Source organism: Rhinatrema bivittatum, chromosome 1, assembly GCF_901001135.1.
Source record: "Rhinatrema bivittatum chromosome 1, aRhiBiv1.1, whole genome shotgun sequence".
NCBI classification, from domain to species: domain Eukaryota; kingdom Metazoa; phylum Chordata; class Amphibia; order Gymnophiona; family Rhinatrematidae; genus Rhinatrema; species Rhinatrema bivittatum.
Genome location: NC_042615.1, coordinates 498,543,265 through 498,562,392, shown reverse-complemented (window position 1 = coordinate 498,562,392; position 19,128 = coordinate 498,543,265).

The window sequence follows — 19,128 nt, the reverse complement described above, 5'->3', positions numbered from 1 at the left end:
GTGGTTTATGGATGACTACCTTCAACGCCACTTCCACTGACTCTCTCAGTGTCGTCCCCAGCAGCTCAATCCACTGCTGATGAAATCCATCAATTATGGATTCAGACTAAAGACATGCTAATCAAAGCGGGTGAACGAGCTAAGAAATCATACGATGCTCATCTGTTACGCTCAGGCTTGTGAACCCTTGGCCGACAGGAGGATGGTATACCTTTCGGAGGATCCACGAAGTTTATTCGGAACAACTCCCAAAACTCCCTGAGGTTCCTTAGAACGTGATCGTCCCGTTCCCACAGAGGGGAAGCCCATTCTAGGGCCTTCCCTTCAAGAAGAGCCAGGATAAAGGTGGTCTTGGTGGCGTCATCTGGGAAGAGAGTGGCCTGCAGGCGGAAGTGCATATTGTACCGGTTCATAAAACCCCTGCAGGCACGAGGTTCCCTGGAGAACCGTGGCGGTGCGGGTAGGCGAACTACCGGCCGACCCCCAGAATCCATAGGCGGGGAAGACAGCGTAAGATTCATCAGACCTAATACATCAAAATGCTGGTTTAAACTCTGTACTGAGGAAACCAGGGCGTCCAGAGTTTTCTGCTGGTCTACCAGGTGCTGGGCCATTCCCGGAATGGCCTGGCGGGCGGATGCCTCTGTCGGGTCCATGGACTTGGCAATCTGTTATGCTCAGGCTTGTGAACCCTTGGCCGACGGGAGGATGGTATACCTTTCGGAGGATCCGTAGGTTCTCTCGTCGGGTGGCGAGGCAGAGCGGGAGACCGGGCCAGCTGACCCCTGGCACTGGAGACTGAGGCGACTGCAGAAGCGGATGAAGAGGCGAGAAGAGGAACTGAGTCTTCACCCCTGGAAGTCTGTGGTCCCCCCAGGAGGAGCCCATAGGGACCCAGACCGCTGGGACTTAGGCGGACCTTTGAGAGGTCAGGGTGATGGAGCAAGGGCTGACTGGAGCTTCGCCCTGGAAGCCCGCAGTCCCCCCGGGAGGAGCCCGTAGGGACCCAGGCCACTGGGACTTAGGCGGGCCCTTGGAGACGGTAGTCTAGAAGGAGTTCTAGGTCGAGTGCCAAAGGGTCGTCGCTCACCAGTCCAAGGCCGCACACCGAGGGATCACCACTTGCCAGTCCGAAGTCACACGCCAGGGAATCACCGCTTGCTAATCCGAAGTCGTACACCAGAGAATCACCGTAAGCCAATCCGAAGTCAGGAACCGGGAACACCAAGACGAAACAGGAACAAGATCCAAAGCTCAAGAACTCACCGAAGCAAGCAGACCTGACTAACCAAGAAGTTGCCAAGTCACTGGATGAGCAGAGGAAGCTTCCTTTTATACTTCCCCTGCTCAAGCTGATCAGGAACAGGTGAAGCTAGTTAAAGGGATTAGGTCGCTTTAAATCTGTCGAGGAGGTGCAGCCTCGCGCCTAAGGATGGCGGCGGCCATCTTGGATTTTCCCCCGCGGAGGAGAGACGCCGCGAGGGGGGAGCAGGATGGCTCCCCCTGCAGCGAGCAGCACTGGAGGCCGCGCGGAAGCGACGGCCCGAACTGGAGCCCTCCCCTGGGGCTCCCGCGGCGAAAGAACGCCGTGGATAAGGTAGGGGGCCGCGGTCATGGGGCGCCACGACTGCGGAACACAACAGTACCCCCCTCTTTAGGGCGTCTCCCCGGATGCCTGGGTTTAGCTGGATGGTCCTTGTGAAACTGCTCCAGCAGATTCCGGTCCAGGATATTAGCCAGTGGTTCCCAGGAGTTTTCCTCGGGGTCGAACCCTCCCACGCTATCAGGTACTCCAACTTCCTCCTGTGTTTCCTCACATCTAAGACCTCTCGGACTTGATAGGTGAGGTCATCTTCAGAGGCAACAGGTTGCGGGGTCGGAGGCGTGCTGGAAGGCCATGATAATACCAGAGGCTTCAGTAGGGAGACATGGAACGTGTTGTGAATTTTGAAAGACTGAGGGAGACAAAATTGATATGAGACAGCACCCACGTGCCGGATGATGGGAAACGGCCCGATGAATCGCGGGGCCAGTCATGATGATGGCAGCTTCAAGCGGATGAACTGCGTGCTTAACCACACCTTTTGGCCCGGCTTGAGAGGCGGGTACGGCCTTCTGTGCTGGTCAGCATTTCTCTTGACTGCCTGGCCGGCCCTGACCAGGGCGCGCTGCATGGATATCCAGAGGCGATGCAGCTCATCGGCGGAGAGTTGAGCTGTCGGAGACGCAACCATGATAGGAACAGGCAGTGGCGGGCGTGGCTGTTTCCCATACACTATCTGAAAGGGAGAGGATCCCGTAGCTGCGGAGATATGGGAATTTAGTGCGAATTCGGCCCAGGGTAGCAGACTAGCCCAGTCATCTTGTTTCTCATTAATATACAGCCGAAGGAATTGCTTCAATGTTTGATTTGTTCTCTCTGCGAGCCCGTTGGTTTGTGGGTGGTAAGCGGACATGTAATCTAGGGTGACGTCGAACTTCTGGCAAAGAGCCCTCCAGAATTTGGCGGTAAACTGAGGACCTCGATCAGACAGGATGCCTTTAGGTAGGCCATGGAGTCGGAAGATGTGCTGAACGAAAAGCTGAGCCAGCTGTGGTGCAGACGGCAACCCTGGCAAAGGTACAAAGTGCGCCGTCTTGCTGAAATGGTCGACGACCACTCATATTACCGTGTTGCCATTGGATAGTGGCAGATCCACCACAAAGTCAGTTGCCACATGGGTCCACGGTTCCGCGGGCGTGGGCAATGGCTGAAGTAAGCCTGGGGTCGAACCGGAGATCCTCTTGTGGCGAGCACAGGTCTGACAGGATTCCACATATGGCCGGACATCCTTATGTACCTTGGGCCACCAGTAGTACCGGCGCAGGTGCTGCAACGTGCGGGTTTGTCCAGGGTGGCCGGAACAGCGGGAATCGTGGGCCCATGCCAGCACTTGTTTCCGCAAGTGCGGCGGGACTAGAGTTTTTCCAGGCGGGATGGTTGTGGTAGCTGACAGGAGGATCCGGGATGGCTCGATAATGTACCGTGGCTCCTCTGAACCCTCCGTGGAATCAAATACCCGTGATAGGGCGTCGGCCTTAGTATTTTTCCCAGCCGGTCTGTATCTGAGAACAAAGTTAGAACGGGTGAAGAACAGGGCCCACCGGGCTTGTCAGGGGTTGAGCCGTTGCGCTCGGTGTAAGTACTCTAAATTTTTATGGTCGGTGAAGACCGTAAACTGGTGCTGTGCCCCCTCCAGCCATGGGCGCCACTCTTCTAAGGCCACCTTGATGGCCAAGAGCTCCTTGTCGCCGATGGCATAGTTCCGCTCTGCTGGCTAGAACTGGCGGGAGAGGAAGGCACACGGACATAGCTTGTGACCCTCGGAGGTCTGGCTCAAGACGGCCCCTACTCCCTCCGAAGATGAGTCCACTTCGATGAAGAATGGCCATTGCGGATCCGGATGATGAAGGCATGGCCACTGCATGAATGCCTCCTTGAGGTGACGGAAGGTGGCCTCCGCCCCTTTTCGAGTTAGGGCTGTCATCGGCGCCACAACAGACGCGTAGTGAGGGATAAAAGACCGATAATAGTTTGCGAAACCCAGGAACCTTTGGAGTGCCTTGAGCCCGGACGGCTGTGGCCATTCCCGAATGGCACTTAGCTTTTGCAGATCCATGCGGAATCCCTGACTGGAGACTATGTATCCCAGGAAGGGAAGAGACTCCTGCTCAAACAGGCACTTTTCGAGCTTCGCATACAACTTATGTTCCTTGAGGCGTTGTAAGACTTGGACGACGGTGGGCGGCCAAAGTATCAGAAAAAAACAGGATGTCGTCCAAATATATTACCACACACTGGTACAGGAGGTCGCGGAATATCTCATTCATGGTATTCTGGAATACTGCGGGGGCATTACAAAGTCCGAACAGCATCACCAAATACTCATAGTGGCCGTCCCGGGTATTGAAGGCCGTCTTCCATTCATCACCTTCCTTAATTCGAATGAGGTTGTAAGCCCCTCGGAGGTCCAGTTTGGAAAAGATCCTCACTCCTTGCAACCAGTCAAAGAGTTCAGCGATGAGAGGCAGAGGATAGCGGTCCTTGACCGTTATAGCATTCAAGCCTCGGTAGTCTATGCAGGGGCGGAGTGTTCCGTCCTTCTTCCCGATGAAGAAGAATACGGCCCCTGCGGGGGACTTAGACTTCCGAATGAAGCCCCTCTCAAGGTTCTCTTTGATATATTCATTCATGGCCTACGTCTCTGCAGGCGAGAGGGCGTAGGTGCGACCATGAGGAGGTTCGGTGCCAGGGAGGAGATTGATGGCGCAATCAAAGGATCGGTGAGGCGGAAGAATCTCGGCCTTTTGCTTTGAGAACACATCCGCGTATGGAGCATAGGGGGCCGGTAGGCCAGGAAGACCGGTGGAGGCCACAGAGTAGGAGACTGGGATTACTGGTTGGAGGCATTTACCATGACAGCTCGGGCCCCAACGGGTCAGCTGTACAGTCTTCCACTCAAATTGGGGGCCGTGTTCTTGGAGCCATGGGAGACCCAAGACTACCGGGTGCATCGAGTGCTCCAGGACGTGGAACGTCATCTCTTCACGATGAAGGAGCCCAACCCTTAACGGTGTTGGTTCTGTCATGTGAGTCACCCGACCTGGGAGGGGCCTCCCTTGGATGGAAGAAATGACCAGAGGAGCAGGGATGCGGACCAGTGGAATTTTCAGGTGCTCTACCAATTTCTGCATTATGAAATTGCCGCCGGCGCCTGAGTCGACCAGGGCTAACATATGAAACTCACCCGCGGGTGACGTTAGCGCCACTGGAACAGTTAGTGGAGGTGCAGATGAAGTGGAGCCTAGGACGAGACCTCCCCCTGTCCTAGGCACGGGAGTTTTCCGACCGCGCGGGGCTTGTGGCTATCCAGTGGCTCGCTGCGCCGCAATAAAAACAGAGATCCTTCTTTATTCGCCGATGGCGTTCGCGGGAGGACAACTTCCCACGTCCCACATCCATGGGTTCGTCGGGTAACTATCGGGGGGTTCCTGATCTGCCCGTGGGTGAGGGCGAATGTTGAGGACGTCTGGACGGAGTTGCAGCTTTAGATATCTTCTGGGTCTCTTGGTGGCACTCCTCATGGCGTCGATCTATGCGGCCCGCCAAATCAATCAAGGCATTTAAGGACCTCGGTATCTCACGTCCCGCAAGCTCGTCCTTAATTCGGGGGCTCATCCCCTGATAGAAAATGGTGTGGAGGCATTCGGAGTCCCAGCCAAGCTCCGAGGCGAGGGCCCGAAAGTCGATGGTGTATTCCACCAATGTCCTCGAGCCTTGACATAACTGCGGCAGTCTCGGGCCTGCTGAAACTTCTTGAGTCGGATCCCCGAAGTTTATTCGGAACAACTCCCAAAACTCCCTGAGGTTCCTTAGAACGTGATCGTCCTGTTCCCACAGAGGGGAAGCCCATTCTAGGGCCTTCCCTTCAAGAAGAGCCAGGATAAAGGTGGTCTTGGTGGCGTCATCTGGGAAGAGAGTGGCCTGCAGGCGGAAGTGCATATTGCACTGGTTCATAAAGCCCCTGCAGGCCCGAAGTTCCCTGGAGAACCGTGGCAGTGCGGGTAGGCAAACTACCGGCCGACCCCCAGAATCCATAGGCGGGGAAGACAGCGTAAGATTCATCAGACCTAATACATCAAAATGCTGGTTTAAACTCTGTACTGAGGAAACCAGGGCGTCCAGAGTTTTCTGCTGGTCTACCAGGCGCCGGGCCATTCCCGGAATGGCCTGGCGGGCGGATGCCTCTGCCGGGTCCATGGACTTGGCAATCTGTTATGCTCAGGCTTGTGAACCCTTGGCCGACGGGAGGATGGTATACCTTTCGGAGGATCCGTAGGTTCTCTCGTCGGGTGGCGAGGCAGAGCGGGAGACTGGGCCAGCTGACCCCTGGCACTGGAGACTGAGGCGACTGCAGAAGCGGATGAAGAGGCGAGAAGAGGAACTGAGTCTTCACCCCTGGAAGTCTGTGGTCCCCGCAGGAGGAGCCCGTAGGGACCCAGACCGCTGGGACTTAGGCGGACCTTTGAGAGGTTAGGGTGACGGAGCAAGGGCTGACTGGAGCTTCGCCCTGGAAGCCCACAGTCCCCCCGGGAGGAGCCTGTAGGGACCTGGGCCACTGGGACTTAGGTGGGCCCTTGGAGACTGTAGTCTAGAAGGAGTCGTAGGTCGAGTGCCAAAGGGTCATCGCACACCGAGGGATCACCACTTGCCAGTCCGAAGTCACACGCCAGGGAATCACCGCTTGCCAATCCAAAGTCGTACACCAGAGAATCACCGTAAGCCAATCCGAAGTCAGGAACCGGGAACACCAAGATGAAACAGGAACAAGATCCAAAGCTCAAGAACTCACCGAAGCAAGCAGACCTGACTAACCAAGAAGTTGCCAAGTCACTGGATGAGCAGAGGAAGCTTCCTTTTATACTTCCCCTGCTCAAGCTGATCAGGAACAGGTGAAGCTAGTTAAAGGGATTAGGTCGCTTTAAATCTGTCGAGGAGGCGCAGCCTCGCGCCTAAGGATGCCGGCGGCCATCTTTGATTTTCCCCCGCGGAGGAGAGACTCCGCTGGATGCCGCGAGGGGGAAGCAGGACAGCTCCCCCTGCAGGGAGCAGCACCGGAGGCCGCGCGGGAGCGACAGCCCGAACTGGAGCCCTCCTCCGGTGCTCCCGCCACGAAAGAACGCCGTGGATAAGGAGGGGGCCGCGGTCGTGGGGCGCCATGACCGCGGAACACAACATCATCATTCTAAAGCACCTGTATTTCTACCTGGTGACAAAGTCTGGCTGTCAACTAAGAATTAGAGACTACAGTTACCTTCTACTCAATTTTCTCCACACTACGTTGGACCATTTCCAATCCTCCGATATCTTGGCAACGTTACTTACAGTCTGAAGCTACCGCCTGGATTGAAAATCCACAACGCATTCCACGTTTCTCTTTTGAAACCACTCATTCTCAGTAAGTTCTCATCCAAGTCTCCAGAACCAACTTCTATTTCCACAGAAGAAGACCTTGAATATAAGGTTGAAGCTATTCTGGATGTAAGAAGATGTGGCAAAACTTGGGAATACCTTCTGTCTTGGGAATGTTACGGCCCCGAAGAAAATTCTTGGGAGCCGATGGCAAATATCCTGGACAAAGAGATGCTTCTTCAGTTTCATCAGATGCATCCCCTCAAACCAAACCCTGGTAAAAGGTACTGTTGCGTCCGTCAGTCTTCAACAGCTTCGCCCCGCCTACCTCCCTGTACTGCGGCTCCTCCCACTCACCATGGACTGATGGCCGCGGCGGCATCTGTTTGCGGTTCTCTCCGGTGTCCCCGGACTGGCTTTGGTGCTGCCTCCCGGCATTCTCCTTCAAGGTAACTCTAGGGCGCGCACGTGCATGCCGCCCTCACCTTTATCTTCACGTTGGCGCGAACCTCAGGGGCGTCCCCCTGTTCTGACGACACGACTCCAGGGTATAGCTGCCTACAGTATTTGCTAGCTCGTTGAGTTAGCAACAGGATTCGTAAGGATGGGATTCGCTCTCCGTTCCTAAGCTACTCTGCCACTCCAGCTCTACCTGGAACTCTTACTACCCTTCGGGGTCGCTAAAGGTGAACCCGCTACTCGGGGGCCTCTTTGCTTCTTTCAGGTGCTATCAGGAAACCGGTATTTGCTCCTCGAGGGCCCATGTTCCCTGTGTCGCTGCCTGCTACTTCTACTCTTCTACTTGGAAGAATTAACTTACAGTCACCATCAGTGAGTACAGATAACATCTCTCTCTACAGTACTGCTTGGTCGGAATCAAGTACTCACTCCTCGAGGGCCTGCTCTCTGCTCCGGTGCCAGACCTCTCGTCTAGTGGAATCTTTGCTACTGCTAGTGAGTACAACACCACTGAGTTTCTCTGCTCTGTGTTGCGACCGTCGCTGCCCGACATCTTCACGCTGCCCTCTTTACCTCTGTGGCGACTCCCTCCAGGTCTGAAGGATGGCTGGCTGCCGCGGCGTCTCCCTGCCGTCTCTCTTCGGCATTCCCGGGCCGGCTCGACGCTGCAGCTCCGCCATGTTGCCTGAAGCCTAGGGCGCGCGCATGCGCTCCGAGTGAAGTACCAGCAAGGGCGTGAACCTCAGGGGCGTCCCCCTGAGATGATGTCATCCACTTCCGATATTTAAAGGTCTCTGATATCGCTAGTAGTTGAGTTAGCAAGGGCACAAGTTTGGGCTAAGGTTCAGATTGGGTTCCCTGCCTAAGCTACTCTGCCTCCTCGGACTTACCAGAGGTACCCGCTCCTCGGGGGCCTCGCTCTCTCTCTTTGCCTTTCAGGTTACAGACAGAAAATGGTACTCGCTCCTCGAGGGCCCTCGTTCCTGACTATCTGCTGATTCTCTTCTGCCTGGAAGTCATCATTATCTACAACATTGTGAGTTACCATTGCTCTCTCAGAGTTTTCCCTAGAACCAGGTACTCGCTCCTCGAGGGCCTATCCTTTCCAGCCCCTGAGTTCCCTGAGACCAATTTGTGAGTGTTGTCATCTAGTTCTGTTCCTGAACTCTGCATACCCTGCCTACTCACTGTCTACAGTTTCTCAACAGCTCAGCCATCCAGGGATCACTGTTACCGTATCTGAGGGACTACAGCCCTATCGGGCACTTCAGCTCACTACTGCCACCTCTGGTGGTTTCAAGACCTGTTTAATAAAAGAACTAGTGTGTGTCTGTCTCCGTACTCTAAGCCTAGCTGGTGGTCCCTCTCGGGATCTTCCCCTGGTGGCGTGGTCATCTGCCTCCGGCCCAAGGATCCACTTACTACTATCTCCAGCAGTCTCTAACAACAGATTGCTAAGTCCGCCTACAGAATATATCAGATTGACACCCCTATCTGATTGCTCCTCTCACCAGCATAGTGGATCATGACACTCTAAGGGATCAGGTACTCGCTCCTCGAGGGCCTGCTCTCCCTGTTTCGGAGTCCTTCTATTTCTGACACACCTCTGTCCCAAGCTGTGGGTTGCCCTATACAGAAAAGCAAAATCCCAGACTACTGGGAGATTTTCTTTCCCCTTTGAAAACCTTCTTGGGAATCTTTTCACTCTCAACTCTTTTCCAGAAACATGAATGCTTCTCACTCTCCCACTATTGCTGCAGGTCTCAACCTCATCACAACAGGCCTCTTGAGTCTCAGCTTCACTTCTAAAACAGCTCCAGGTCACTCTCTCAGACCACAATCTCTGGTCCACCCAAGTGCTTGTAGAAGCATCTTTTATAACTTTTGCCCAACCCATCCCCCTTTGGGGGCAGGAACTCCTTGCCCCTCCAAATCTGGATATATTTCCTAGAACCTCCCAAACTCTGGAAAGTTCTCCATATTAAGTATAGGAAAATTGGTTCTTACCTGCTAATTTTTGTGCTTGTAAAACCACAGATCAGTCCAGACCAGTGGGGTTATTCATCCCTTTCAGCAGATGGAGTCAGAGAACAAAATTTTGAGGCACTGCTACTTAACTGAGAATGCCACCTGCAGGACCTCAGTATTGACCTGTACCAAAGCCAAGATATTTTAGAAACCCCTTCACACAGACATAGGGAACTAAAGTTGAATACCCCTGAAAGATAAACCTTGTTCGTCAAGAACCAAACAAGACAAGGAAGGAATCCCATAACTGCCTTCTAAGAGAAGAATTATTTCTTAAACAGAAACATTCTGTACTAAGCAGCAAAACTTGGCAGAAAATCAGTGTTTCGGCATAAAATGGGAGGGCCCCTGGACTGATCTGTGGTATTACAGGAATGAAAATTAACAGGTAAGAACCAATTTTCCTTTCCTGAACATATCCAGATCAGTCCAGACCAGTAAGATATACCCAAGGACCCCTAAACCGGGTGGGCCCCCGAAGACCTGTGCACAGGACACTCTCCCTGAAGGACAGCTCATCCTGCACCCTGACATCCAGCTGATAATGCCTGGTAAAGGTATGAATTGAGGACCACACTGCTGCCCTAAAAATCTCCTGTGGCGACAGAAGTTGACACTCAGCTCAGGAAGCAGCCTGCGACCTAGTGGAATGCGCCCTCAAACCGACAGGAATTTGTCATCCCCTACAAATGTAAGCAAAACAAATGGCCTTCCTAAGCCAACAAGATATGGTAGCTTTAGAGACTTTGTCCCTTTTCTTCAGTCCACTGAAGAGGACAAACAGATGATCTGAGCGACAAAAAACATTAGTAACCTCCAAATACTGAAGTAGCATCTGCTGAAAATCCAGAAGATGTATTTCTCTATCCTGAGGAGAATCTTTCGACCACACTGGAAAACCGAGAGTATCTATTGTCTGATTAACATGAAAAGCAGACACCACCTTAGGAACAAAGGAAGGCACTGTTCTCAATGAGATTCCATTCCCGGAAATCTGCAAAAATACCTACATGACAGAGCCTGAACTTCCGAAAACCTTTGAGCTGAAGAAATAAGCTACCAAAAAGACTGCTTTCAGAGTCAAATCCTTCAGGGTAGCCCTTCTTGAGGGTTCAAAGGGGGGGTCCTCAAAGGACACCAAGTACTAGGTTGAGACTCCAAACTGAGCAGATCTTTCGCAGGACGTAACAGCTTAACCGCTTTGAAGAACCTTACCACATCCAGATGAACAGACAGAGTCCTACCCTGAAACCTGCTTCTAAGCGCATCCACAGCAGCCACCTGACCACGAAGCGAGTTGTAAGCCAAACTCTTGGACAGCCCCTGCTACAGGAAATCCAGCACATGCGACACCTCTACCACCAGAGGATATAGACGATACTAAAGACACCAAACTTCGAACAGGTCATCTCTACTCTTCTTCAGTCCAGAAGACCGGCAACCTCTAAGGTGTATATTAGGGTCTGGAAACTGGAGTAACCCTTCAATCGAAGTCTCCGCCCTCGTCTTGAGGCAACTGATAGACCAGAACTTCTCCACCGGTCATCACAGACCTTGCGTCAACCAGCGCAAGCACACTGCTCCCCAGCTGGAGAGGCTTGCGTCCGTGGAGACCACCACCCAGACCAGAGGCTCCAGATCCATCCCCTTCTCTAAATTGGGACAAGCAGCCACCAAGAGAGACTGGACCTGAACTCCTAAAGCAGAGGCAAGGGAAGATGAAATGTCTTTGAGCAGGGACGCCACCTGAAGAACAGTGCACGTTGCAGTGGTCTCATGTGCGCAAACGCCCATGGGACCAAGTCCAATGTGGATGCCATGGACCCCAGGACCTGTAAATAATCCCACACTTTGGGAACCTCCAGACGAAGAAGACGCTTGATCTGAGACTGCAACTTCGACACCCTGTCCGCTGCCAGGAAAACCCTGTTTCGCTGAGTGTCAAAGTGGGCCCCTAAGTAAACCAGCGACTGAGTCGTCTCCAACTGACTCTTCTGTACATTGATAACCCAACTGAGAGACTGTAAGGTGGACATCATTCTTCGGATGAACTTCTCGCATTCCTCCCTGGAATTCGCTCGAACCAACCAATCGTCCAGATATGGGTGGACCAAAATTCCCTCACGGCGAAGAGCCACAGCCACCACCACCATCGCCAAGCCAAATGGGAGGGCTCTGAACTGAAAATGTGGACTCAACACTTTGAAGCAAAGAAACTTCTAATGTTCCTGCCGAATGGGGACGTGCAGGTACGCTTCCATCAGGTTTAGGAAGACGGGAAATTCTTCTTTGCGAAGCGCTGCCATCACTGTATGCAGCGTCTCCATGAGAAAGTACAGAACCCGAAGGAACCGGGGGACCGGCGATTGTGGTGAGAGAGAGGCTGCCACCAACCTGCCTGGCTCGCCAGAGTAGAGACTGATTATCATCCAGCTAACAGCTGTGGGACTCCTCCGACGCTGACATCATCAGCCAGAGACCGCGAGGGTGAAAGCCCGTGGATCTGCAGCGCACTGCTGCCGCCGGCACGCGGCTTAGATTGGCTTTGATCGCCTGCAGATCGCCTTTTGATTTCCTGTTGACTTATGGGGCTTAAAAGAAAAGCTAAGTTTGTGAATTCATCTCCGGCTCCGCAAAAAAACGGACCCATGGATGCTCATGTAAGCAGAGGAAATATGCCACAAAAGGACAGTGAGGGAGACTCCTTGGATGCCTCCCTTAGTCCTGGCATGGGACCTATGCCGCTTCAGCCCCCAGAAGGAACATCAGGAAGTACTTCCGCCAATAGAGAAGCTGCAAACATAAGTGGCTTTGGACTGTACTCTGAGTCACCGAAAATTGCAACATCTCCATGTTTGGAGCTGGATCAGCCGAAAGCAGGGGAAGGAACTCTAGGTTAAATTAGATAGTCCACGGCTTACTACCATGGACGAATCTAAAGTAACCCTGGGTGACCTGTGGAGGATGTTGATAAAGTTAGATTCAAATGTGACGCAGATGAATTCATCCTTTACTACAACTGTAAATGGGAATAGGTCTCTTATACAAGAACAAGGGAAAAGATTAAAAGATGTTGAGGTTTTAGTTGATAGTATTACATAAGAATTACAAAATGTAAAAATGTTGGAAAATCACCATATTTCGGATAATATGGTTTTGCATGCTAATTTAGAAAACAGAGAAAATTTCATTAGAGTAGAAAACTTACGTTTCATAAATTCCCCTATTACGAGATTAATGTCACCTTATGAAATGTTTTCTAAATATGTTAGGGAAAATTTAGTATGCAAAGAAATACCTTTGATATAAAAAATATATTATTTCCTGGTCCAAATAGGTAATGCACCTGGGGGAGAGGAGGAGAGTACACCAGGTGTATCTACATTTTTGGAAGACTCATTAGATTTGATAAATAAAAGGGCAACAGGGCATTCTCCACAGCAGGACCTCCTCTATGAAACTCCATTCCACTGGATCTTCGACAGGAACCCTGCCTTCCAACATTCAGGAAAAGACTCAAAACGTGGCTATTCAAAAAAGCCTTTCCAGACCCTGACTGAACCTTAACTATCCATTAACCTAATTCCTCCAGCACCTGCGGGATGAGGGGGCGCAGTTCATCCCTTTTAAACAAAAGCATTACCCTTGGATCGTCTCCCTCCGGGACCAGGAACTCGTCATGATCAGGGTCATCTTGTGCCCCATCTGCATCAGCGGTCGGCGGTGCATCCGGGTCAGCTCCTGCATTGAGGGGGTCCAATTGGGACTGATCCGAGTCCTCACCATCTCTGGGACCAGCCTCTACAGCCTCATGGTGCAAACCCAGACGCTGAAGAATATCGCCAGTCCCCCGAGCAGCCACTTTGGACTTTTTAGCCACGGGGGCCCGTGGGCAATCACCTGCCTACCTTCTTCCTCCACTTCTCCTAGCCAGGAGGCCTTATGGAGAAGGAGAATAAAATCCAGGGAAAAATCCCCCGATCCCTCTTCCCCCGATCCCTGGGGACTGTCAGCTGCCTCACCCTCCCCTTCCGAGGCATCCTGCCTGAACGGGGAGTGGGGGAGAATCGTCCGACCGCCCTGCGGTCTCCTGCACTGCCTCCCCAGCGGCAACAGGAACAGACCCTTCTGACTACATGCCATGATTTCCTGCGCGGCTCGAGGGGCCTTCCTGCCCTGAAACGCACGCCAGGCAGAGAGTATGCAAGTTCAGACCTGCTGAAGCCGTGCCACACATGTGGCAGGCGGCCATTTTATTTTTTGGCTCCATGTCTCCTGATCATGCCCTGCAGCACTCCGCTACTAGGCCTTCCACACGGCGACGTGTGCTGGACTCGGGCCCACCGAGCCACCAGCGCGAACGGATGCAATCCCCACCGGGGAGTTCCCAGGAAAACTGACAGAGTCCAGTTGGCCCCACCAGAGCACAGGACTACACAAGGAACGAGGGAGGCACTGCGAGTCCCTCCCAGCACTAACATCACAATCAACCGCGACCTCCTGGAGCCCCAGGTTAACAGCCAGGCAACCGCTGCTGAGTCCTGCACCTCCTAGCCCTGGCCGACAGCTCCCACTGACTAGGCCCTCCTCACCAAACTTCCTGCTAAACTCTGATCTTCTGCTTCTTGTACGCTGTTTTGTTTTGTTTTTTAAACAAGGAACTTAAAAAACTTTATTAAGCAAGTACTTCCCTGTCCAGAGGAAGAAGGCCGAGAGGAAGCTTGGAGGTTCAAGGGAGCAAGGACCCTGGCTAATGGACTGTCCGGTACGCTGCGGGCGAAACCAGTCGGGTATCCAAACCCCCCCCCCCCCCCCCCCCCCGGCGGCCCAGCTCCACCTGAGGGATGGCCCACAAAGATGCCTAACACCTCAGGGAGCGTCTGTGAGCTGCAACCTAAAACTACTGTAAAACAAAAAATCTTTCTTTTTCCTTTTTTTTTTTTTTAAACTAACTAACATCCTGCAGGTGCAGCTCTACCATCTGCTGGAGTCAGAGAAATACTGAGGTCCTGCAGGTGGCATTCTCAGTTAAATAGCAGTGCCTCAAAGTTTTGTTCTCTGACTCCATCTGCTGGAAAGGATGAATAACCCCACTGGTCTGGACTGCTCTGGCTATGTTCAGGAAAGTACATCATTCAACCACATAGTAAGGCCTAAGCTACTTTTCACACATAAGTATCTTTTAGGTTTTTGCCTTTGCCTTATTCACCTTGAGATCATTAGATATGATCACTCCAGATCAGAGTCTTCTTTCATGCTTAGAAAAATTTCACCATATATTGTACTGCTCCCCTGGGATTCTGCAGCCGAAATGATTGACCCTGTATTCTTAGCTACCAAATTTTAGATCAGAGGTACTTACTTCCAGGCCTTGAGCACCACAAACAGCTTTGCTAAATCTCTCCTCATATTTCCCACACCTTCCTGGGTACCTACCTCGTTGCAGAATGCTCCAATTTAAACCATTAACACATTGGCACTAGAAGTTCTGAGGAGAAGCGGGCTGTAATTGTCCAGGTAGGGCTGCCATCAGGGTTGCAACTCCAGAGAAACAGTTCTACTGATAGTCTGAGGAAGAGATTGGTAACTCTGGTCCTCGAATGATGCAGGACGATCAGTTTTTCAGGATACCCGCAGTGAATATGAATAAGATGTATTTGCATGCAACTGACAATATTATCCACCCCCAGTCCTCAAGGGCTACTAACAGGTCGATTTTTAAGGATATCCCTAATAAATATGCATGAGATAGATTTGCATACAACTGAGGCAAGGGCATGCAAATCTATCTCATGTATATTCATTAGGGATATCCTGAAAACCTGAGCTGTTAGTGGCCCTAGAGGGCTGGGAGTAAATACCACTGCAATAGGAGCAATATATGTAAATACATCTCATACATATTAATTGTACATATGCTGAAAACCTAATTGGCTTGTGGCACTTGAGGACTGGATTTGCGTACTCCTGGTCTGAGGGTTTTTACTAACAATCCAATTCGTTTATTGACTATATTTATAGAGATGATTTTCAAACACTAATGCAGTCATTCGGGTTGACATCAATAGAGTACTGTAATGTTTTATATACAGGATTACCAAGCTCTATTATTCAAGCTTTAAGATTATTTCAGAATTCTGCTGCTAGACTTATTTTGCGCGGTGCTCCCTGGGACCATATTACACCAATGTTGTGTGAATTGCACTGGTTGCCCTCTTTAAAGCATATCCAGTTTAAACTACCGATTTTAATATTTAAAGCTACCAAAATGGAGGGACCTCATTATTTCTCTAAACTCCTAAGATCATATGTACCCGGAAGAACTCTTCGTTCCCAGGATCTTTTAGAAATTCCCTCAATTAAAGCTTTTAGCTTAAAAACCAGGAGCAAAGCTTTTTCTGTTATAGGACCTATAATTTGGAACAATTTGCTGGTTCATTTGAGGGCAATTTCTGATATAAACATTTTTTGAAAAAATTGGTTACAATATTTCTATTTCAGGAAGCCTTTGGGAAAGTATTTAGTACTTAATAATTGTGTATGCATAGTGCAAAAGTGATCCAGGTTTATGTTTTCTTCTCATTGTATTTTTATTAATATCTTGTATTTTAATAATGTTGTAATCCACTGTTTGCCAGATGCATTATAAGCAGCTTAAAAATGTTTTTAAAGAAATACAAATATCAGTAACAAGTACAAAAGGTATATTCTCACTGAGAGTATACAAGTGACATTTTTGTAGACCTGGCCAGTGCCTGCGCAATCAGTGTGAAACTCAAATCGCACCAAAGTACAAAATCCTCGCTCATTGTCTGTATTGTGATACCAATCTCTCCATACGGTATTTTTTTTTTTTTACTATACTTTGTAAAACAACACCTAAGAATGGGGAGAGGAACCACCTCAAAGAATATAGTGCATGTGTGTAGATGGAGGATTCCCCTCAGAAAATCTGCTGAGGGAAGCCTCCTTCTCCTCTGCCACTGCAGCAGCATGTGTAAGAACATAAGCAAAGCTGCCAAGGGGAGCACATTTTTAAGAGGGAGAATGTCAAGCTGTCACAACCTTCTCCCTCCTCCCCAATACCATCCTTGCTGCAAAAATCCATGCATAAGGCTTTTGTGCACACATTTAAGGAGTACTAACCACACACAAAAAATGTAAAATATGCAGAATTTCTTGAATCTCAGAATCCATTTTCTTAAAAGAAATTAGATATTCTAAACTCCCTCACTGTTTTAAGGAAATCTGTGTAGGTTGCGATACATTCTTTTTGTGGGGGCCTTTAAAAGGTATCACAGCCTACAAAAACTTTGGTTTTCTCCAGGGTCCAATACTGCTACCAGAGCTGTACATTATTGATTGAATGAAGAAATTATAGCTTACCACATATCATAAAAATAAATAATCTGAATCAAATACATCAGGAACTAAGCAAAACACTCATCCTGTCTGGTCCTTACTAATATGAGTACCAGTGGTGACAAATCAGGCAACCACCGAACTTCACATCTTTGGGGGCTCCAGAATTTTGCAGCTGAAGTTGTTGCAAAGTGGCTCTATTTGCCCAAAGAGTATTAAAAAGATTCACAATACAATTTTCATTGCAGTTTCATGGATAGTGCAAAGTGAAACTGAAATAAAAATGTCCATCTTTGATCTAGCTCCTCCAAATGAAGCCTTTAGGGGGCCTCAAATGACTCTCTTGCCCAGGGCCTTAACGGTCCTAGGGTAACCAATGCCTGGTAATCCTGCTCTGTTGATTTATCTTGTAAAGTAACAATATTTTTCAACAAAAGTTTTTCATTATTTCTTGCTTGTTTTTAATCTTTCGTGTTCTAGTTTGTTCCTTTCTCCTGATCCCTCCTGTTTCTTTCATGTGTTTTCTGTATACTTTTATAGTTATTTTCACTTATTTGAGAGTTTTATATAACCTAGTTCATTTGTCTATTTTTTTTCCTTATTTTTCAATTTTTCTGCATTTTCTTTCCCCTCTGATTTCTGCATTTCCTTCTTCTCTTCTGTTCTTGATATTTCTATCCTGCTTTTTTTTTCACTTGCTGATTTCATTCCCCAGACCTATGTCTTTTCTGTATTGGTTTTTTTTTAACTTTTGTTTCTCTTTAGCTTACCTCCTGGTATTTACCACAATCTTCCCTTCTTCCCCTCCTCATTCTGACATTTTTTCCTCATGCACTCTTCACTCCCCTCTTGCTAACACGTCCCTCCCCAATTCTATCACACATATCTCCTCACCCACATCCCACCCAACTCATTCATATATACGCCTTGCTCCCTTCTGCTCTTATACACTCATTTTACCCTCTTCTCATATTGCTCACCTTCTGTTCCCTCACAAATATGCCATTCTCTACGGTATCTCTCCTTCTTTTCTTCTCCACCAATCCTTTTCTCTCTTCCACTCCTTTCAATTCTCCTCACCTCTCCATCCCTTATCTATTTCTTTCCACCATTCCCTTTCTTCCTTCCCTCATTCCTTCTTGTTACTCCTTCTTTCTTCCCCTTTCTCACTTTTCTCTATTCTTTCTGTCCCACCCAAGCTCTCCTGAATAGGTACAGCAGCACAGGCTGCAGGGTCTCTGAGTAAGCACAGTGCTGCCTGCCTCTGTGGCCAGCCTCCTTTGAAGAGGACGTATGCAAGTGCAGGGAGTTGGCTGCAAGAATAGAGACCTTGTGGCCTATGCTGCTATGCTGTCACTGCTCTAGTCACTGTCGAACAGTGCTGACAGATTAGGAGAAGGGAGCACAGAGTGATTTGGCTTGTGCTGCACTGGCTGCCTTAAGTCTCCCCCCATCTGGCAGGAGTTTACTGCTCCCATACAGAACAGCAGAAATGGAAGGTGAATAAGTGATAAGTATGCTTACATAGTGCCTTGCTGTATTACAATGGTCCATCAAGTCCAGCATCATTTCTCCAACAGTGAGTAATCCAAGTCACTAGGAAGTACCCACTAAATCAGGGGTTCCCAAACTACAGCCCTGGTCCACCAAGCATTTCCTTTCTAATGCCACAACTGGCCCACAGAGTTTGTTTTTTTTCTTTTTATGCAAGCCCCTTCAGCGAGAAAACTGGCAGTACTATGGAGATTTGGGTGAGAGAGCTGATGGCAGGAGGTCAGGCCCCACCAGTGGAACAAGAGCAGCAAGGACCCTTGGTGAAGGAAAGCCAGTGGTAGGGAGGGGGAACAGATGAAAAAAACATTGAGGTGGGAGGGGGTAAGAGACAGAGGAGGAGAGTGAAAGAAGGGAAAGGGATGCATGGGGGATCTGGAGAGGGTGAGTGAAAGGGGGTTGAATAAGAGTGAAAAGTAGGAAGGGGACAGGACTGCTGCAAGAGTATTACATACTGTACGCAAAATTTCAACCTTGCACAACTCCCCGCCTCCCAAGATTTTGATAAACTCAAACGTGATAACCACCATTATTACCCCTCCAGGTCAATCCTGCTGTTGATCTTTGCCACCCTCACCCCCCAGAAATTGTCACCCTAGGCAATCGCCTAGTTTGCCTTAATGATTAAGCAGGCCCTGGGAGGGGAGGGGGGTGAGACAGGAAATAAGGGAGCAAATGAAAGGGTAGAGAGGTGATAGCAGGGAGGGGAGTGAATGAGAGAGAAAGGGTAAGAGGGAGGATAGGTGTGAATGAGATAGAATGGAGAAAGAAGTGCT